Below are 20,054 nucleotides of genomic sequence, written 5' to 3'. Positions count from 1 at the left end.
TGAAGGTCTCAGGCACCTGTTGGAGTAACTGTTACTGGACAGACTTCTTGATATGATGACCTCAGTTTTATTACATTAAATTTATTACTTTAAAAAATTTAATTGTGTTAATCTCTCCATTGATTTTTAGTATTGCATTTTGGTATTTAATTATTGAGATGAAGTTCATTTGTTGATGCCTAATTTGTTGACCTGGTCTTTCTTGATTTTATTGATAAAAACATTTAAAGATATATATTTTCTCCTAAGTACCACTTTGACTATTTCCCATAAACTCTGGGATTTCATTTGTCATTATTGTTGTTTCATTGTCATCATTATTAATGAAGTTATTGATTATTTCTATGATTCTATCTTTGACCTACCTATTCTTTAGGATTAAATTATTTAGTTTTAATTAATTTTTAACTTAATTTTAATTTTTAATCTTTGCTTCAAAGGTTCTTTATTGAATGTAATTTTTATTATCTTGTGGAGGGTAAAAGATGCATATATAATTTTTTCACATTTGTTTGTGGAATTTTAATGCCATGGTCAGGGTGCACCCCCCTCACCACTGAAACCCCTACTTTCTACCTTAGTAACAACTCTAAGCTAGATGGCATGGGCTAGGTCTGTGTTGGCAAACCTATGGCACACATGCTGGAGGGGGCTGCTCCCTTCCCCTTCTCCACCAAATGTGAGCACATTTCTCCTATCACCTGCCCCTCTACCCAGCAGCCCAATGGGAGCGCTTCCTCCCTCTCCAGTCTGGGGTAAGGTAGGAAGCTCACACGAGGCGTGAGGGTTGCAGTTTGGGCACTCAGTCTCTAAAAGGTTTGCCATCACTGGGCTAGGCAAATGGGGTTAAGTGATTTGCTCAGGGTCACATAACTAGGAAGTATCTGGGACCAGATTTGAACCCAAGGTCCTCTTGATTCCGGGGTTGGTGCTTTAACCACTGGACCACCAAGTTATCTTTCATGGTCAGTTTCCATATGCCTAGAACATGGACCATGTGTATCCGACTGAGTCAGTATACCTAGTCTATGTTCTATGCATATCTATGATTATGAGGATAAGTGAAAGAAGGTCCTACATAGTTCTTAAGACTGGTCAGCCTGAAAGAAGAGAATAGGCAGTCTCAGGATGATTGGTCTCGGATGATAGCATTTAGACAATATCTGAATCAGACAGTCTAGCTAATTCTAAGACATAAGGAAATCAGGTAGTGGATAAAAGCAGAGATACATAGTGTGAAGTGTGAATATTCCTAGACAGTAGTCAAAAGGAGTCTAGTGGTTTTCTTTGCTATAGTCACTATTTTTGCTCTGATAGCAATAGCATATCTTTCTTTGAAGAAGATTTTATAAATATTTTTTATTTTGATATCAGCTTTGCCATCTACATAATAACTTACCTTTCTATAATGCTTTGAGGTTTGCAAAATGTTTTACGTATATTCTCATTTGAGACTCAAAACAGCTCTTTGTGGTAGGTAGTATTATTATTCCTAATTTATAAATTAAATATTATTATTTCTAATTTATAGATCAAAAGATTTCTAATTTATAGATCAAAAATTAAGTATTATTATTTCTAATTTATAGATCATGCTAGTAAGTGTTAGAAATAGGATGCAAATCTAGATCTTCCTTACTCCAAACCTAGCATAATAGCCACTAGACTGCTTTATATTTGTCTTGTATATATCTATGAAATCTTCTTCATCCAGCTGAAGGTGGATACTAAAAGGAGGGAGTAACTGCTCCATCTTCTGTCCCTCCCCCTCAGAATTTATAGAGAGTCACTCTTCCAGCCCACCCATTTCTCCTTCCTCTGAACTGGACATGCCCCATTGAGCAGGTAGGTAAGGAGAGGAAACAATGGAAAGGACTCACATGGCTCAGTAACACCCTCCCAACCCCTTTACCATTCTGTTGCAATGAAAACCAGCTCCCTTTAGCTTTAGGGGCAAAAGGAAACCCTCAGATCTAGATTTGCTCTTCTTTCTGGGAAGTTTATCCAAAATCAATAAATCAAGGCCATACGATTCTCTCTCATATCTTGTCCCCAGCTAGATGGAAAACAACCACCACCAGTTTTATCCTGATGGGTTAGACCTCTTTGTCTTTCTGTACCAGCCTTAGTTACTATCTTAATGCCATCCCCATTGTTATAAAGCCATATGCCATTCCAAAGCAGATTTTTATTATTATTATTTATTTTGAGAAAGCAGGCATTAAAGTAATATTTAAACCAGTAAATAAATAACCTAGAAGAACAGAAAACTCTGGATTTAAAGGTCTGTCCTTTTGGGAGGGAAGAAAAGAGGCATTTTACCAGCCACCTGAATTCTTGGCCAGGAGAAAATTCCTAAAAATCACAGGTACTCTAAGCCGAGGTCTCAGTAGTTCTGCCTGCACTCCAGGGGACAAAGATGGATCCTGGGTGCTCTAAACATCATAGCACCTTTGCAGCTACCTCCCTTACCCCTTTGCTCTTCAGGTCTTCCAGCACTCTAGTGCTTTATTGATCCAACATTTTCTGTACATTTGGCCAGTCAAGAGCTGGGCTTCTCCTCTTTCTTCGGAGGAATTGGTTTCAGAGCATGCATGCTGCATTTGCACAGGATATTATCAAAATCATATCGCTGTGTTAAGCCTTAGGAACTTTAGTAGCTTAGAAAGGCACCAGGACTTTTGAAAAACACCTTGCACGTGGGCCAGTTGTCTCCCTTTTAAAAACAGAGGCTCCATGAAGGTGTAGACTAATCGATTTTTGTTTGTGTATCCATCTCTAGCTCCTAGTGCAGGGCCTGGGACAGTAGGTACTTAAATGTTTATTGGTTGAGAGATGGAGAGCTGGGAGGGACCTCAGAGGCCATTCTATCCAACACCTTCATTTTATAGATGAGGAAACTGAGGCCTAGAGATAGTCCATGACTTGATCTCCCAGGTAAGAAAACAGCAAAGACATGATTTGTATCAAGCTGTGTTTTTCTTTTCTTCATTTTCCAAGCTCACTATACCCCAATTACATTCTTCCTCTTTTGCCTTTGCCCTTATTTCTAGGGTGTTTCCCCTAGTCACCAAGGGAAAGCACTGGCTAGAGTAAGACATTAAGATACCTTCAGCTCTTCCTGGCTCCTGGGATTGAATTTAAGTCACCATTTTCTTTATTCTATCTTTTTCCAAGAGTTAAATTCCGGAGCAGGAAGGCCAAAGCTACCTCAGTTTTGCATAGAATTTTAAAAGTGTAGTACTTTCCCTTCATTAAATAAGAAAAGGCCTTACCTGCCTTCAGGGCAATTTTGCAAAGGTTCCTAACTTTTTTTTTTTTTTTTTTTTTTTTTTTTTTATCAAGTGCTAGTTCAGACTGACTGGCATGGTAACATGACTGGTCGGTTAACTTTTGGTCAGTGGGCCATACCTAAGTACCAGCAGGCCTGGGAAGGCTCTGGAGCCCCTTACTTCATGGACAAGTTCTTTGCTACCCACTAGTGCTTTGTAGCCAGTGACAAAACCCTTTATGGAACTACTGGAAAGGGACAGAAGCCAATAGTCCTCAGGAAAATCGATGCCAAGATAAAACAAAGAGGTGGAGAATAGGGAGCAGAATGAAGCCATCAGCTGTTTTTAAAGTCTCTTTCCCCGCCTGCCCCCTTGCCTTAATAAAAGCATAAAGACAGGAGAAGACTGAGAGTTCAGGCTTTCTACGCTTTGAAGTTCCTTTAGTATTCTTGTTTTTGTCTCAAGGTTTCTTTTTGAGCTGATGGCCTTTAAAATAATTTGCTAAATTGATACAGATGAAGATGTTATGTCCATGCTATGGCATCTTTACTTTGGTTAGGATTGAATGAGACAGGGGAGAGAAAAGTCAAACTGGGACCAAGAGAATAGATTGGTTTTGCTTTATCATTTTTTGGGGTCAGCATTTGGTTGTTTATTTTGTCATTAAACAGGATTCAATATTTGCCCAGTGCTTGGGAGAGGCAGCCAAAAATCGCTGACCAGTCTGGCTCCTAAGGAGGGAGGCCTCATTAGGCTCAGAAATAGGCTTGCGCACTCAGCATTTTATGCCAGAAAAGACAAATAGATTTAAAGCATGGTAGTGATGGGGGTTGTTGGGGGGCATCTTCTGCATCCCTGCTGCTGTCTGTGATTTCCAACTCCACCCCCACCACCAAATGGAGATTTTCCTGGAAATTCCTGAAGTTCAGACCCAGAGCAGTGAGCTCCAGAAAGCTTTGGAGCTTGCATTTAGTCAGTCCTTTAATCCCAGCATCCTCCATCCGCATGAGGATTTAGCAAATGTCCTATTGTGGAAGGACGCTGGACCTGGCATCAGGACCTGGGTTTGAATTCTAACTCTGCCAAAGCTGTGTGACTTTTGGCAAGTCAATTCACTTCTCTTTGTCCATCTGTAAAATGAAGGCATTGGACTAGATGATCTCTAAGGTTCCTTCCAACTCTAAATCAAGCATTTTTTTACTACTTTGATTTAATGGCAAATATGATTAAAAGATGATATTTCAGGGGCAACTGTGGCCCAGTGGACTGAGAGCCAGGCCTAGAGATGGGAGATCCTGGGTTCAAATATGGTCTCAAACACTGCCTAGGTGTGTGACCCTAGGCAAGTCATTTAACTCCCATTGCCTAGCCCTTACCACTCTTCTGCTTTAGAACTAGTATACAATATTGATTCTAAGAAGGTAGGGTTAAGAAAAAAAAGATAATGTTTCACCAGGTGGTAGAGGTGGTCCAGAATTCTTGTAGGCTTTGCCAAGAACACATTCTATTAGGCAGCTCAGTGGATAGAGCACTGGGCTTGGAGTCAGGAAGATCTAAGTTCAAATCTTAATCTGTTTGTTTTAGTTTCCTCAACTATAAAATGTAAAAAATAGAACTAAGCTCCCAGAGAAAGTAAATATATTTTCAAGCTCTTCTATGTTATAGAAATGCTATTATTATTATTGTTATTGTTATTACTACTACTACTACTAGCTAGGCTAATGACTTGTTACTGTGGTAGGTATATTGTCTCTCAATCAGAGGTCCTGGGTCAAATCTCACCTCTGATGCTCACTAACCTGTTTGACTTTTAGCAAGTTATTAAACTTTCTCAGCCTCAGTTTCCTCACCTAAAAAATGAAGGGGTGGGGTGATTTAGATGGCCCCTCAAGTTCCTTTCCAGCTCTAAAGCTGTGATCTGATAACTAGAGAGTGGAGAGGTGTATTGTCAATATAGGTGGCTAATTTTTGTGCATAGCAACTTATAATCATAAAAATAGCTAGAATTTAAAAAAAACCCTTATCTTCCATCTTAGAATCAATACTGTGTATTGGTTCCAAGACAGAAGAGCAGCAAGGGCTAGGCAATGGGGGTTAAGTAATTTACTCAGTGTCACAGATCTAATAAGTGACTGAGGTGATATTTGAACCCACTACTTTCTGACTCTCAATTCACTGAACCATCTACTCCCAATAGCATTTATATATTGCTTTAAAGTTTATGAAGCTCTTTACATAGGCTATCTCATTTGTTCCTCACAACAATGGGAGTGCAGGTGCTATTATCTCCATTTTATGGATGAGGAAACTGAGGCTGAGAGAGGTTGTGACTCTCCTAGGATGATGCAGCCAGTAGTAAGACTCTTGAGGTGGCATTTGGCCTCATGAAAGCTTTTTACTAAATTTTAATTGGCTGTGAGGCTGCCTTGATGGAAAGAAAGCCCACAAGTTTGCATGTATTTTTTAATGTTTAAAATAAAAAAATTAATTTCCTTAAATTAAAAAAAATTCTTTGCCCCAAAGTGAGGATTTTAGAGAATTTGTCACAGAAAATCTAGTAGCTCAGTGTGTGTGTGTGTGTGTGTGTGTGTGTGTGTGTGTGTGTGTGTGTGTGTGTGTGTGGTGTGTGCATTTGAGGGCATGCTCCCAGTACCTGTTTGCAGTAGCTTTGGGCTCTGCCTTCCCATGGCCCTCACTTCTGGCACCTGTAAGGTCTGTGCACAGGGAGTGCGGAGGTGGAGAGAATCGCAGGCAGCGCCCAAGGGCTACCACTTCAGAGCCTCGCCATGGAGCCAGAGGGAGGCGGGAAAAACACCCCGCCTCTTTCGGGCCAAGATTCCGAACGCGATCAGCCAGGTCTTCTCTCTCTTACATCTCAGCCCGGTTGAGCCGGTGCTCTAGGGCCCGCCTCTTTCACCCCTTCGGTAACGGAGCCTGACCATATAAGGTGTCAGGGGGTGTGATCAACCTTGAAGAAGCCCAATGAGAGGCGTGGGTAGGCGGGATCAAGCGAGTTACCGCGACCAAAGGGGCTGGGCAGGGTGTGGTTTCCTAGGAAACTGGCTCCGGCTAGCGTGCCGGTAGCTAGTGGGAGCCGGAGCCGGAGCCTCGGAGCCGGAGCCGGAGCCGGAGCCGGAGCCGGAGCCGGAGCCAGAGCCTGAGTGGGACCGTGACCCTGGGTCGGAGCACCAACCACAGCCGCCGCCGCCACCCAAGATGTGGACCACCTCCAGCCGGCGGCGAGAACAACGCCGGAAAATTGGTCTCCTGCTGCTGGTGATCGTAGGCTGCTTGGTGGTCCGCAGGTGAGAGCCCCGCCACCCCAAGGACCCGCACCCGAGACGCCACCGGCTCCCCTCTCCGCGACCTCCCTCTCCTGCCCACGTTGGTATCTCCCCTAGAGCAATATCTCTAGTTTCCACGCGCAGCTCCCACTTACGCCCCAAGCCGAGATCCACCTGTCCCCCTGGATGCTTCCTGCTTTTTTCAAGGACTCACTCTCGGACCCGTGCCCCTCCCCTCCTCCACCCCGTTTCACAACCTCGGCGGAGTATCCATATCATAGGATTCACCTCCTCCCCACACATCCACCCACCCACTCAATCCCCCCCTCCCCTTCTTTTTTTCTACTTGAACGCTTGGAGACCTCGAGGCCTCGGAGTGCCCCTCTTCACCCCAGAAGGCTCTAGCCTTCCTGGAGGACCATATCTGGCAGGGGGGAAAGAGGGATGCTAAGGGCAGCCTATCACTCCTGGTATGAATTTACTCTTCTAAACTCGTAAAACAGCCCTTCCCTAATTCTTTTCACCCCTGCCCCCAACACACACACATTTACTGATTTGAATGGGGCTTAAAGTCTTGGGAGAAATCTTTGGACTTCCTGGAGTCAGGAAAAGCTGAGTTCAGATCCAGCCCCAAACACTTGCTGGTTGGGGTACCCCTGCAAAACCAAGTCACTCCCCCACAGCAGCTCTGGTTCCTCATTTATGACAAGGGGGAGAGTAGGAGAATAAAATGATATCACCTTTGTAAAGCAAAGCCAACTCCCAGAGTCAAAGCTCACATGGCTTGCAGTGAGGCAGAAGGCTAGTTTCCCAGGTCCTGGATTTTTCTGAAGGGCAGCATTGTTTTAAATATGGGCTTATTACTCTTCCATAAGGCAGATGTGGGATGCTGTCCATATGCAAAAAGGCTCACCTGTAGCCTGGGGGAAGTGGCATGAGTTTTGGCTATGAAGGAGTTAATGTTGGAAAGGCAGAAGAAGAGAAATAGTGAGATTTTTGAATTGCCTCTAGAGGTCCAACCAGTATTCCCTAAGCCAGCTCCCCTTTCTATCATGCTCCCCCAAACATATACATACATTCACACACACATATATCTCTCTGTGTTACACCTTCAACAAAATAGCAAAATTCTCAAGGGAGACTAGATTTTTGGTTTTTGTTTGTCCATTTAACATTTTTTTTCCACTCATGGACTCCTATGTTATCAGCACAATCTTTCTGGTAGAAGGCCCAGGCTACCTCTGCTGCATTCCTGGGATCATGGAGGTAATCTCATGATACTAAAAAATAAATAGATTTCTACCTGCCCCTTATACACACACACACTCAATCTCTCTCTCTCTCTCTCTCTCTCTCTCTCTCTCTCTCTCTCTCTCTCTCTCTCTCTCTCTCTCAGCAAACAACAAGGCTGACTAGACTAGTAATTCCCCATTCCTTTGTTTCCTTCTTGTCCCTGACTTGCTTTATTTAAAAAAAATTTAAAAGCCTTTCCCTTCCATCTTATAAGCAATACTGTTTATTGCTTCCAAGGCAGAAGAGCTGTAAGGACTAGGCAGTGGGGATTAAGTGACTTGCCCAGGAGCACACAGCTAGGAAGAATCTGAGATCAGATCTGAACCCAGGACCTCCCATCTCTAAACATGGCTCTCAATCCATTGAACTACTTTGTTTTAATCCAATTCAAGTAGGATGCTTGCTATTCAGGGCCAGTACAAACCCCAGAAACTTTTTTTTTTAAAGAAACCAAGGCAGCAGGAGCTTTCAGTGACTAGCAGGGGGACCAGAGACCTGACGTGGCTAGAAGGGAGAGCTGACCCTTCTTCACACAGTGTACTCTTCCCATGTTAGTTGAGGGTTAAGGGTGCTGTAGGCCCAGTGAAGGACCTGGTGAGAGGTATTTGCAGGGCTGAGAAGTGTTTGCAGGGGCCTGGAGGCTTCTGAATAGCTTCTGTCTTCTCTTCTCCTTTGTGGCCCAGAAGAGTGAAATCAAGAGAGATAAGGCTGAGTTTGTAGGTACCTGGGTGGGAGAGGGAGAAGATGAGGAAGGATGCATGATGAATGCTCTCTTTGTGAGAGATTATGTCGCATGGGCTAGGGCGACGTTCTGAGCTCTTCTTTGCATGCTCCCCTATTAGTGTGAGACATTTTTGGGATGACCTGCACTTATGTTTTTCCTGGGGACATTGGAGAGGGATCAGGAGTGACCTGCGCCCCTGCAAAGTGTTCCCTTTAGGGACTCTTTCCTGTCTGTAAAAGGAGATGGACTGGAAGGGAGACATCATTCCTCAGGACCCACCTGCTGGAATATTACTCTTTTAGGTCCTTGTTCTTCTCTTTTTTGGTGCATAGCCTCCTTCCCTCCCCTGTCCCCACCATAAAAAAGAAATAACTCGGGCCAGACTCATGCAGAACACTTTGTTCCAAGTCCCACGAAGGCCTCACAGATCCTGCTGGAGAGCCCCCGTTCCCCAGCTCTGTGGTGGTGGCAGTGGGGAAGGGAGTGTCTTGAGTTCTTGGATGTCCTCTTAGCTGGGCTGCTGGGCCACCATGGGCCATTTTCCATAGGTCCAGGGGACAAAGCGGCCCCTCGGGCTGATTCAGTCCATTGATCCATGGCTTATACACTGTGCAGGGGTGGGAGTTGGAGATGAGATATAAGGATGGGTAAGAGCCAGGGCCTGCCTACAGAAGAGCTCATGGTCTGAGTGGGGAGACAACATGCAAATATATGGATGCAAACAAACTGTCTCCAGGAGTGAGAGGGAATAAATGACGGAGGGAAGGCCCAGGAGTCAGGCAGGCTTGGTGCAGGCTTCCTCTATGAGATGGGATTTGGGTGGAGGCTTGAAGCCAGGAAGGTGTCCCAGAGACAGAGAGGCTTGGTGGGGCAGCCAGAGGGCAGTGCCGCTGGGTCACAGACTACCTGGTGGGGATGAAGGTGTCAGAGCACTAGGAAGGAAGGAAAGAGCAGGCTCTGAAGGGCTCTGGAGTCCAAGAGGAGGGGGCAGGGAAGGGCTGGAGTTTCCTGGGAGTCCCATGGTTAGGGAGGGATGTGGCAGTTAAGTGGTGAAGGACCTTTCAAGGGCTACAGGACCAGAAGGACCTTTGGGACTGGATTTGAATCTCAGGCTTGAGAGGTAGAAGGATTTACAACTCAGGACTTAAAGCCAATTCCACCTTCCTCCTCCGTGTGCCCCAGGAACGTGTCTCTGATAGGATTGGTCTGTGGCTCTCCCTCGCTTACTTTCTTTCATCTAGATTCATCTCCTGTCTGTCTCGCATCTCTTCCTGTCTCAGCCTCTGATGAGGCCCAGAGCCGAGGGGCAGAACCACCGGGGAGCAGCCAGTATCCGTGCCCCATAACCTGGGACCGGACATCCTCTGGGCTCTCGCCCTTCTCTGGCACGTTCTCAGCGCCCGCCCTGGCTCTGCCTAGAGGAGACGGGCATCCAGGAGGCATTCACATACTCGTGGAAGGCCTGATGTGGCAGGCCTGGAGGGGGACAAAGTGGACCTTGTAACCGGGCACTAGAACAGGTTTTCAGAGAAGAGGCAGGAGGAAAGGAGGAAGGAATGATTTTTCTGAAGCCCATAAAATGATATGATGCCAATAAAACCTAAGAGGGACTTATTAAAGTTTCTCAGATTGAGAAACTGGTTTTTCATTGTTATAAAGCAGAGACCCCTCCACCAGGGGAGAAGGAATAGCAATTAGATTGGCCAGCCTGGTCTTTACAGTCCCAGACTTGGGAAAGGCTGAGTGGGGAAGTGTTTTTTTTTTTTTTTTTTTTTTTTTTTTTTTTTTTTAATTTTAAACCCTTAACTTCTGTGTATTGACTTATAGGTGGAAGAGTGGTAAGGGTAGGCAGTGGGGGTCAAGTGACTTGCCCAGGGTCACACAGCTGGGAAGTGTCTGAGGCCGGATTTGAACCTAGGACCTCCCGTCTCTAGGCCTGATTCTCACTCCACTGAGCTACCCAGCTGCCCCTGGGGAAGTTTTTCTATGGCTCCAGGGAGGAAACCAGGGCTGCAGAGTCTAAAGTCCACAGTTTAACTAGGGAATTGTGCTCCTTGGACGTCTTCTTTTTAGGGTTGGGAATAGGCTCTTTGGCAAGATAAAGTGAAGTATAAAGTGAAGTCTCCAAGTATCTTTAAGGTCCCTTCCTTAGGTTTAATCCTATGATTCTTTAATTAATAATAAAAAATATATATGTGTATGTGTGTATACACACACACACACACATATATATCTATATATAACTATCAATTAGTCTTAGTATCAGTTCTAAAATTCTAAGATAGAAGTTTGCTAAGGACTAGGTTAAGTGACTTGCCCAGGGACACACAGCTTGGATGTATCCGAATCCAGATTTGATTCCTCCAGGTCCTCCCCACTCCATGCCTGTTATTCTATCTACCTACCCGCCCCTGGGATAATATTTGTAAAGTACTTAGCATAGTAAATGGCACAGACTATACACTACTTTGCACCATCCTTGCTTGAAGATCCACGATGCCAGGTTAAGGTCCCCGCGACTTTTAAACATGGAAATTTGACGTTCAGATCTGAGCCCCATGGAATAAAATGGCTCTGGGCATGGGCTCTCTGGGAGAGAAGTAACGACCTATTTGTGTGGTTTGAAAGGGAACTGTGTAGAGGCTTTCAGGCCATTGTCCCTCTGGGGAAGCCAGAGAATTCTCCTGAGGAAGCCCCAGGACACAGAGGCTTTATCGGGGACCCAACCGAGCCCAAATCCCACTGGGATATGCGGTCTTGGAATCCGCAGATTTCAGTTTGTCCCAGCTTTGCCCCTTACTCACTGGATGATCTTGGGCGAGTCAATGTGCTCCCCCCTCTGGTGGCATTCTCTTCCTCAGCAAAATGGGGAGAATAATCTGTGTGCCACTTGTCCTGCAGCGTGGGGAAAGTGTTTCTTAAACCTTGGAGTGTTACAAAAGTAAAGGGTACTCTATAGAATAAGAAAGTAGTATTTCACATTAGATGCATTTTTTTTTTTTGCTTTCAATTTGCCCCAACTCTCCCAAACCTCTCAGATTGGTGTTTTTTAACTCTTTGTGTCCTGGACTGCCCCCGGAAGTTTCATAAAAGTCCATGGACCATAATGGTTTTCAGTGCCTAAAATAAAATTCATAGGATTACAAAGAAAACCAGTTGTATTGAAATAGTATTAATAACATACTTGGGAGGGACAAAAAAAGGCAAAACAGCACCAGGTTCAGGGATTTCAGTTCAGAACCCTTGCCCTAGATTAAAAACGGAAAACAAAAAGCAGGCATGAGGCTTATCATGGGATCGTGAACAAGTCATTCCCTCCACCTCATTTTCCTTTCATATCGAGTGAGGGTTATAGCAGCTACCTTGGTATAAACAGCCATGTGGCCAAAACAAATAGAAGATGCTGTATCCACATTATAGGGCAGTCCCCATGTGACCACTGAGGAGGACCCGGGCCAGACAGAGCTCAGGACTCAAAGCCTGGCTCACTGATGCACCGGTAGGAGGCTTCCACTTAGAACAGAGCTTTGTTTTCTTACTGAAAGAAGGCTAGCGTGGGCCCATTAGCAGGACTTTCTTTCATCCAGTTTTGATATTGCCCAGAGATGTCTTTGGCTAGAGAATGAGCCTTCATCCTTCATCGAGTATTTCAGGTATTTCCCAAGTCCCAGTGTCTGGAAAGACAGACTCTCTAAAGGATACAGAGAAATACAGCACATTGTCCCTGGCCTCAGGCAGTTTATAATCTGGTTGAGGAAACCAGATACTGTAAAAGGTCATAATGAATTATGCAAAGCAGACTGACCAAAGTTTATGTTCTAAAATTTCATCTATAAGTCAGTGGTTTGGAACTTAAGTGTGTTTTGTCTAGGTGTCTCCTTTTCCTCTATTATTCCTTTTTAGTATTAGTTATCTGTGCATAAACTATAACTTTATTAATAGAATATAAGCTTCTTGAAAACATTAATTTATGTTTTATCTTTGTTTTCTGATGCTTGGGACTCTACCTTTTATGTAATAAATGCTTTATACATGTTTATTGAATGACTGAAAGATTATGAAAAATCTGTGATGCATGAATGCTGCATGACATTTTGCCTCAGTTTACCCACAAAAAGAAAAAAAAGAATAGCATATGTAAAATCTAGTACAAAGACCCTTGCCTTCATTTTTTGGTAGATTTCTAGAGCACATTATTAGAGAATAATTAGTGAACATCTAGGAAAGAGCCAATGCTGAATGAATATTCTAGGATAACCTCACTTCCTTATCATTTACCTGAGTTTTAGGAAAGCCTTTGACAATCACTTATGCTTTTCATGTGGAAAACATGGAGAAATTTGGACTAAATAATAGTATAGTTAGGAGGATTTGCAAACATAAATGATCATAGGCAAAGAATTGTCATTAGTGGTTCAATTTTAACTTGGAAGAAAGTCTTTAGTGGAGTGCCCCAGGAGTCTCTCCTTGGCCTACTGCCCATCAGCCTTTTTATTATCAATGACTTAGATGATGGCATAGATAATGTCACCTTAAAATTTTTAAAATTAATTTATTTATTTTAAAATATTTTTCCATGGTTACATGATTCATATTCTCTCCTCCTCTTTCCTCCCCCCTCCTGGAGCTAACAAGCAATTCCACTGGATTATACATGTAATTATTACTTAATACCCATTTCCATATTATTCATTTTTGTAATAGAGTAAACTTTTAAAACCAGAACTCCAAATTTAAGAAATTTTTAAAAAATCTCTTTGGGGTACAAACCCAGCAGTAGTATAGCTGGATCAAAAGGCATGCAATTTTTTAAAGCCCTTTGGGCATAGTTCCAAATTGTCTTCCACAATGATTGGATCAGTTCACAACTCTACCAGCAGTGTATTAGTGTCCCTTTTTTGCCACATCCCCTCCAACATTTATTATTTTCCTTCACTGTCATATTGGCCAATCTGCTAGGTATAAAGTGGTACCTTAGAGTTGTTTTGATTTGCATTTCTTTTATCAGAAGGGATTTAGAACACTTTTTCATGTTTGTATTTCTTCATCTGAAAACTGCCTGTTCATATCCTGTGACCATTTGTTAATTGGGGAATGGCTTGCTTTCTTGTACATTTGTACATTAGTTTTCTACAAATTTCAGAAATTAGACCTTTGTCAGAGATTTTTGTTATAAAAATTCTTTGTAAGTTTGTTACTTCCCTTCTAATTTTGGTTGTCTTGGTTTTGTTTGTACAAAACCTTTTTAATTTAATATAATCAATTATTCATTATATGTCTTGTAATATTCTCTATCTCTTGTTTGGTCTTAAATTTTTTTCTTTCCCTTAGGTCTGACAGGTATACTGTTCTATGTTCCCCCAATTTACTTATAATTTCCCTCTTTATATTTAGGTCATTTACCCATTCTGAATTCTTAATCTAAACCTAAATTTTCCCATACTGTTTTCTAATTTCCCCAGCAGTTTTTGTCAAATAGTGGGTTCTTGTTCCAAAAATTGGGATCTTTGGGTTTATCAAACTTGAGCTTGCTGAGGTCATTTACCTCTAGTCTATCCTACTATCCGCCCTTCTATCTTTTGGCCAGTACCATATTTTTTTTTATGATTACTGTTTAAGATTTGGTACTGCTAGACCACCATCCTTCCCATTTTTTTCATTAGTTCCCTTGATATTCTTAATCTTTTGTTCTTCCAGATGAACTTTGTTATAATTTTTTCTAATTCTATAAAAATTTTTTGGTAGTTTGATAGGTATGACACTGAATAAGTAAGTTAATTTAGGTAGACTGTCATTTTTATTATATTAACTCATCCTTTCCATGAGCAATTAATGTTTTTCAAATTGTTTAGATCTAGTTTTATTTGTGTGAAAAGTGTTTTGTAGTTGTGTTCATATAATTCCTAGTTTGTCTTGTCAAATAGATTCCCAAATATTTTATATCGTGTATAGTGATTTTAAATGGAGTTTCTAATTCTAACACTTGCTACTGAGTTTTGTTGGAAATATATAGAAATGCTGATGATTTACGTGGATTTATTTTATACCCTACAACTTTGCTAAAGTTATTAATTATTCCTATTAGCTTTTTAATTGATTTTCTAGTATTCCTTAAGTATACCATCATATCATTTACAAATAGTGATAGTTTAGTTTCCTCATTGCCTACTTTAATCCCTTTAATTTCTTTTTCTTCTCTAATTGCTACCGCTAACCTTTCTAGTACAATATTAAGTGATAGTGATGATAATGAGCATCCTTGCTTCACTCCTGATCTTATCGGAAAAGATTCTAACTTATCCCCATTGCAGATATGATACATGCTGATGGTTCTAAATAAATACCGTTGTTTATTTTGAGGAAAGGCCCTTTTTGTTCGTATACTTTCTAGTATTTTCAATAGGAATGGGTGTTGTATTTTGTCAAAGGCTTTTTCTGCATCTGTTGCTAATCATGTGATTTCTGTTAGTTTGGTTGTTGATGTAATCAATTATATGGATTGTTTTTCTAATATTAAACCAGCCTTGCATTCCTGGTATAAATCCCACCTAGTTATAACCCTTGTGATAACTTGCTGTAGTCTTTTTGCTAGTATTTTGTCAAATGGTTTTAATATAATAAGCAAAGAAGGAGGCTTACCAAATTCTTTTTTATGACACAAATATAGTACTGATTCCCAAGCCAGGAAGACCAAAAATAGAGAAAGAAAACTATAGACCAATCTCCTTAATGAACATAGATGCAAAAATATGAAATAAAATACTAGCAAAAAACTACAGCAATGGCTTTGGAGTCAGTACCATATTAGTGTTATAAAAAGAATCTGGTAGAATTCTTTCTTTGCTTATATCAAATAGTTTGTATAGTATTGGGATTAGTTGTTCTTTAAATGTTTACTGGAATTCACTTGTGAATCCATTTTGGCCCTGGGAATTTTTTTCTTAGGGAATTCCTTGATGGCTTGTTCAAATTCTTTTTCTGATATGGGATTATTTAAGTATTTTATTTCCTCTTTTTGTTAATCAAGGCAATTTATATTTTTGAAAATATTCATCTATTTCACCTAGATATATAATTGGGCAAAATAGCTCTTAATAATTGCCTTAATTTCCTCTTCATTAGAGGTGAGATTGCCCTTTTCATTCATGATACTATTAATCTGATTCTCTTCTTTCTTTTTTTAAATTTTAACCATTTTATCTACGTTGTCTTCAAAGAACCAGCTCCTAGACTTATTTGTAATTAAAAATTAATAGTTAATTTGTTAATTAGTTCTTTTACTTTTATTAATTTCTCTTTTGGTTTTTAGGATTTCTGATTTGATTTTTATCTGAGGATTTTTAATTTGTTCTTTTTCTAGTTTTTTTAGTTATATGCCCAATTTGTTAATCTCTTTTTTGTTGATATAGACACTCAAGGATATAAATTTTCCCCTGAATACTGCCTCGGCTGTATCCCATAGATGTTGATATGTTCTTTCCTCATTGTTATTCTCGTCAATGAAATCAGTAATTGTTTCAATGATTTGTTCTTTAACCCACCAATTTTGAAGAATTAGATAATTTAATTTCCATTTAATTTTTGCTTTGCCTCTGCATGCATCCTTACTAATTATAATTTTTATCTCATTATGATCAGAAAAGGTTGCATTTATTATTTCTGCTTTTCTGCATTTGTTTGCAATGTTTTTATGCCCTCGTACAGTGATGGGCAAACTTTTTAAAGAGGGGGCCAAAGGAAAGGAAATGCTCATCTGTCAGTCTGTTTCTAAGGCAACCCTTTTGAAGTTTCATTGTATTATATCCTACTCATTGTATTTGTCAGATTAGGAATAATGTCATGAAACTGGGTAGAACATTTCAGGGGGCTGCATCTGGCCCATGGGCCATAGTTTGCCCATCACTGTCCTAGTACATGGTCAATCTTTGTATATATACCATGTACTGCTGAAAAGAAGGTATATTCCTTTTTATCCCTATTCACTTTTCTCAAAATATCTATTAGCTAATGTTTCTAAAATTTCATTCACTTCTCTTCTTTCTTATTTATTTTTTGGTTCAATTTATCTAGAGCTGATATGGCTATGATGGAGAACCTTTTAGAGACAGAGTGCCAGGCACCACCCCACCCCAACCCCCAGACTGAGTGCCATGTTTATCTCCCTGGAGACTACATGCCATGCCCCTCCCCCTCCACTAAGTGCTGGGCATGCTGTGTCCCCCACTTTACTCCTCACAGTAGAGGGAGAAAGCATTCTCATTGGGCTGCTGGGTAGAGGTGTGGGCGATGTGAGGAATGTCCTCAGTGCAGGAAAAGAGAGGAGGGGTGTAGCCTGAGCACTCCCCTTCCCTCTAGCTCTGTTGCTTGTGAGCTGCCCACCTTACCTACCCTCTTTGGGTTCCCATTGGGATGCTGGGCAGAGGGGTTGAGGATGTGAAAAAAATATCATCAGGCACAGTGGAGAGGGGGAGGGGAACAGCTCTGCCCAAGTTCCTCTGCCTTTCTAGTAATGATCCCTGAGTGGAGGGGGTGGTACATGCCTACAGAGAGCCCTTTGTGTGCTATCTTTGGTACCCATGCCACAAGTTCACTATGACTGTGATAATAGGGAAAAGTTGAGGCCCCCACTAGAATAGTTTTACTATTTCCTCCTTAAGCATCAATAGTTTCTCCTTTAAACATCTGAATGCTGTACTATTTGGTGCATATATGTTGAGTACTGATACTTCTTCATTGTTTATGCTGCCTTTTATCAGTATGCAATTACCTTCTTTATCTCTTTTAATCAGATCTTTTTTGCTTTAGCTTTGTCAGAGATCATGATTATGATTGCTGTCTTCTTTTTCTCAGTTGATGCCCAATAAATTCTGTTCCAGACTCTTACCTTTACCCCACATGTGTCTATCTGCCTCATGTGTGTTTCTAGTAAACAACATATGGTAGTATAAAAATATATAAACTGTAAAAATATAAGTATATATTGAAGAGGGTTTGATGTTGGGAAGAGTGACAGACCTGGTGTGAATGTCTGTCAACTCCCCTCTCAATACTCTGCTCCAACTTAACTATCCTCTTCTTATTTAATTAAGGTCTCTCTCCAACCATAACCAGTGGCAAGTGCCGTTCTTGGAAAGGTCAAAGCAAGGAAAGGATCTTCAGGGTGACCCCCTGAAGTTAAGGGATCAGCCCCTTCTCAGCAGTGGTAGTTGTTCATTATTCCTCTAATGGAGGCTCTCAAATAACAGGAACCTTCTTTCTCTTCTGGGCAAGGGAAAATGGAGGCCAGGCTTTTCCACAGGTGGGAATCTAGAGCTCCAGGACTTTGCTTCTCACTCGACAGAGTTCAGAGGGCATAGCCCTTTCAGTTTACTGTTTTCCCATAATCCTCTTCCCCCGCTCCAAATGTCACTGCCCCTCCCGTCACATTCCAACTGCTGTCTGCTTCTTCTCAGTGGGCTGAAAAGCCAAAAGCTTGATTCAGTTTTCCTTTCCACAGTAGGATTCTGGTTTTTAATCCACTCTACTATCTACTTCCATTTTATGGGTGAGTTCATCCCATTCACATTCACAGTTATGATTATCATCTGTGTATTCCCCATCATTAGGATTACTTCTTTTAATCCTGCCCTTTCTGCTTTCACTCTTTCACACCACACCAGTGTTTTGCTTTTAATCAGTGCCCTCTCCCCTCCTCCCTTATTTTACTCCCCTTCCTACCACCTCCCTCCATATTCTCTTCCTACTTCTCTTTAGGATCTTTTAATCATCCCCTAACTTTTCTCTCACTTATATTACTTCCCTCCCCACACCTCCCCTTCCTTATTTGCCTTCTACATCTCTATAGGATAAAATAGGATTTTATATTATACCCCATCTGGCTGTTCTTCCCTCTCTGAACTGATTCTAATGAGAGTAAGGTTTAAATATTACCTGTCACCACCCTCATCCTCTCCTTCTTGTGATAGTATTCTCCCACCCTCCCCATGCACCTCTTTATGTGGTATAATTTACCCCATTTTACTTCCTTTGCATTTCTCTTAGTACATTCCCCTTTTACATATCATCCTAAACAGTTTAATACCATATTCTCTGCCTATGTATATTTCGTCTATCTGCTATGATAATGATAACAATTTTAAGAGTTATAGATTTCATTTTTCATATAGGAATATAATCAGTTTGACCTTGTTGAAACCCTTAAATATTTTTTTGTTTCTTATTTACCTTTTTATGGTTCTCTTGAATTTTGTATTTGGACATCAGATTTCCTGTTTCATTCTGGTCTTTTCTTCAGGAATTCTTGGCAATCTTCTATTTTATTAAATGCCCATACTTTCCCCTGAAAGTATATAGTCAGTTTTGATGGGTAGGTGATTCTTGGTTGTAGACCCAGTTCTTTTGCCTTCAAGAATATCATATTCCAAGCCTTGTGGTTCTTCAGTGTGGAGGCTACCAGATCCTGTGGTCTGGAAGCTCTTAAATTTGACTATAATATTCCTGGGTGTTGTCATTTGGGGATTTAATGTAGGGGGTGATCTATAGATTCTTTCAATATCTATTTTGTCCTCTTGTTCAAGAATCTCAGGGCAGTTTTCTTGGATAATTTCTTGTAATATGGTGTTTAGACTTTTTTTTTTGGCCATGACTTTCAGATAGTCCAGTAATTCTCATATTGTCTCCTTGATCTATTTTCCAGGTTAGTTGTTTTTTTCTATGAGAAATTTCATATTTTCTTCTATTTTTTCATTCTTTTGATTTTGTTTTATTATTTCTTGATGTCTTGTGAAAATTTAAATTTTTAAAGACTAATTTTCATCCATGATCTTTTGATTCCTCCCTTTTCATTTGGCCTATGCTACTTTTCATGGCACTCTTTTCATCACTGGACTTCTTTGCTTGTTCTTCCAGCAGGTCAATTCTGGTTTTTAATCTGCTTATTACTTTATTTGATTTCTGTGACTTTCTTTCCATTTGACCAATTTTGCCTTTTAAGCCTTTATTTTCTTAATGCATTACTTTCATTTCTTTTTCCCACTTTTCTTCCCATTTTTTATCTGTCTTACATAATTCTTGAACTCCTTTTTTAATTTCTCCAGAGCTTTTGACCAGTTTTCATTTTTTGTTTTTTGGAGAGTTTGCATGTGTTTTCTTGTTTTCTCACCCTCTCCTGTTGCTTCTATTTTGTGTTCTTTTTCTCTGTAGAAATTTTCCAGGGTCAGGAGCTTTCTTGGATGATGTTTACCCATTTTCCCATTCAAGGCCTGAAAGTCCTGCATGCTGCTGGTCATTTCTGTCATAACTTCTGGCTCACAGCGTTTTGCCGTGGGGCTATCTTCATTGCTCTGTCAGAGGCCTGAGTGAGCCCAGTGCTATAGAACTCTGAACCTCACTTCCATGGCCTGGGATTTCCAGGAATAAGTCTGTGGTGCTTTTTTGTTGGTGTAGCATACTTTGAAGTGTTTTGCCCTGAGGCTGTCTTTA

General features: G+C 41.0%; 1 protein-coding gene across 1 annotated transcript in view; it reads left to right on the top strand.

Annotated features, from left to right (window-relative positions):
• Positions 1 to 6,514: 6,514 nt before the first annotated feature.
• Positions 6,515 to 20,054, top strand: part of LOC123240619 (beta-galactosidase-1-like protein 2) — a 62,242-nt gene continuing 48,702 nt past the window's right edge. The window contains exon 1 of the mRNA XM_044668313.1: positions 6,515 to 6,577. The gene's annotated coding sequence lies outside the window, so the exon portion shown is untranslated. The remainder of the gene's footprint in view (positions 6,578 to 20,054) is intronic.

Source organism: Gracilinanus agilis, chromosome 3 (genome assembly GCF_016433145.1).
Source record: "Gracilinanus agilis isolate LMUSP501 chromosome 3, AgileGrace, whole genome shotgun sequence".
Taxonomy (NCBI): domain Eukaryota; kingdom Metazoa; phylum Chordata; class Mammalia; order Didelphimorphia; family Didelphidae; genus Gracilinanus; species Gracilinanus agilis.
The sequence above is the reverse complement of the archived record's forward strand: the minus strand, read 5'-3'. Positions and strand labels throughout refer to the sequence as shown.